The sequence below is a fragment of the Schistocerca cancellata genome, unplaced genomic scaffold (genome assembly GCF_023864275.1).
Source record: "Schistocerca cancellata isolate TAMUIC-IGC-003103 unplaced genomic scaffold, iqSchCanc2.1 HiC_scaffold_879, whole genome shotgun sequence".
Classification (NCBI taxonomy): Eukaryota; Metazoa; Arthropoda; class Insecta; order Orthoptera; family Acrididae; genus Schistocerca; species Schistocerca cancellata.
Genome location: NW_026046889.1, coordinates 5,001 through 7,500, shown reverse-complemented (window position 1 = coordinate 7,500; position 2,500 = coordinate 5,001). Strand labels below are relative to the sequence as shown.

At 56.8% G+C, this 2,500-nt stretch overlaps 1 non-coding gene across 1 annotated transcript in view; it reads right to left on the bottom strand.

Annotated features, from left to right (window-relative positions):
• The window catches only part of LOC126148099 (small subunit ribosomal RNA), a 1,909-nt gene extending 1,493 nt beyond the window's left edge, over positions 1-416 (bottom strand). Inside the window, exon 1 of the ribosomal RNA XR_007530411.1 lies at positions 1-416. This exon is cut by the window's left edge and continues 1,493 nt beyond it. This is a non-coding gene — a ribosomal RNA (small subunit ribosomal RNA).
• Positions 417-2,500: the final 2,084 nt, after the last annotated feature.

Below are 2,500 nucleotides of genomic sequence, written 5' to 3'. Positions count from 1 at the left end.
TCTCAGGCTCCCTCTCCGGAATCGAACCCTGATTCCCCGTTACCCGTTACAACCATGGTAGGCGCAGAACCTACCATCGACAGTTGATAAGGCAGACATTTGAAAGATGCGTCGCCGGTACGAGGACCGTGCGATCAGCCCAAAGTTATTCAGAGTCACCAAGGCAAACGGACCGGACGAGCCGACCGATTGGTTTTGATCTAATAAAAGCGTCCCTTCCATCTCTGGTCGGGACTCTGTTTGCATGTATTAGCTCTAGAATTACCACAGTTATCCAAGTAACGTGGGTACGATCTAAGGAACCATAACTGATTTAATGAGCCATTCGCGGTTTCACCTTAATGCGGCTTGTACTGAGACATGCATGGCTTAATCTTTGAGACAAGCATATGACTACTGGCAGGATCAACCAGGGAGCTGCGTCAACTAGAGCTGAGCAGCCGGCCGCCCGGGAGTGTGTCCCGGGGGCCCGCGCGAACACGCAAGCGTCCGCTCAATTATTCTGCAAACAGGAGGAGGCTGGGCTCCCCTGCACAATACACCTCGAAACCCTCTCAGGTCCCGGCGGCGCGCAGCGCCGTCCTAAGTACTTGGTCGGGTTCGAGAGAGGCGCAATCGCCCGGAGTTAGGCGAGTAGACGCTTTAGGTGCGACCACCCGTGCTCCCAACTGAGCTTGCCGCTGCCGACAGAGGCCCGGGAGCGTGCTGTCGTGGCATTGCCGGCGGGAGACAACACGCGCCACCTACGGTGACCGGCAGCTCCAACGCCAGCGCCACAGAAGGGCAAAGGCCCCACGTGGGTGCCGAAGCGAACTCTCCCAGCACAGCGCACGTGCCAACACGTCCGCACAACTGCGATACAAACCACCAGCGAGAACCGCTGGGGCGACCGAGCAGCAGACGGCGTCGCGGCGCCGAGTGCCGGGCGGCGGCGCATCCTCAACGCACACAGTCCTCAATCGGACCAGCACACTGCAGATGTCCACCGCGCTTCGCACCGGGTCCGCGAGGACCCACTTTGGCTGCACGGCGCCGCGCGCAGGGTGCCCCGGCGCGCAGCTGCGCCGCCTGCCGCGTCCGTCGGCCGGCGCGCCTGCCACTGGGCGCCCCCACCAGCCGGCTGTAGCGCGTGCGCCCACGCACCGCGCGGCCAGCACGCCGGGCGGCCCCCCCTCACCGGCCGGGGACAGTCCCACCCACCCACAGCCGCGTATCGCTTCACACCCAGATTCACATTCACGTTCGTTGGTATGGTGGGGACCGCTTCGTAGCTGTACCGATCGTTGCCCTCACAGATGTACCTCCAGCAAGATCAACCGCACCACAACGGGTTACCAGTTGTTCATTTGCGTAACGTCACCAGTAAACGTACACGTCCATCCCCGTTTGCAAAGTCAACTATTATTGCATGCCTGCCTGTCAGGTGTCAAGACACACTACATTCGCTCACATCCACGCAACAAAATGTGCCCGACTAGAGGGCACGTGGAAGGTGCCCCCGTACATATGCGATCTCCATTGCGCGACCAACTGTCAACCGGCCTCTGTAGCATGTCGCAGATGTGGAACGCGGGGCACCGTGCTATCACATTGTGTGAGAAGAGACTACTACGTCTGCATACACGCGCCACTACATGAACAGACGGCTCATGCTGATCGCCATCCACTGCGTCCATTACTCCCACACGTCTCTATGGCGTACCACACTGCAATGCAGCTGTTATGGGGAGATGACACATAGCTGTGTACACAACATTCTGAGCCGGTTGCGGTTGGACAACAATACATTAATGTAACGTGTCATATGCCAATTACAGAGCAGGGTAAGGCACAACGTGGGTTAGGTTAAGGCACAACGTGGGTTAGGTTAAGGCACAACGTGGGTTAGGTTAAGGCACAACGTGGGTTAGGTTAAGGCACAACGTGGGTTAGGTTAAGCCACAACGTGGGTTAGGTTAAGCCACAACGTGGGTTAGGTTAAGGCACAACGTGGGTTAGGTTAAGGCACAACGTGGGTTAGGTTAAGGCACAACGTGGGTTAGGTTAAGGCACAACGTGGGTTAGGTTAAGGCACAACGTGGGTTAGGTTAAGCCACAACGTGGGTTAGGTTAAGCCACAACGTGGGTTAGGTTAAGCCACAACGTGGGTTAGGTTAAGCCACAACGTGGGTTAGGTTAAGCCACAACGTGGGTTAGGTTAAGCCACAACGTGGGTTAGGTTAAGCCACAACGTGGGTTAGGTTAAGCCACAACGTGGGTTAGGTTAAGCCACAACGTGGGTTAGGTTAAGCCACAACGTGGGTTAGGTTAAGCCACAACGTGGGTTAGGTTAAGCCACAACGTGGGTTAGGTTAAGCCACAACGTGGGTTAGGTTAAGCCACAACGTGGGTTAGGTTAAGCCACAACGTGGGTTAGGTTAAGCCACAACGTGGGTTAGGTTAAGCCACAACGTGGGTTAGGTTAAGCCACAACGTGGGTTAGGTTAAGCCACAACGTGGG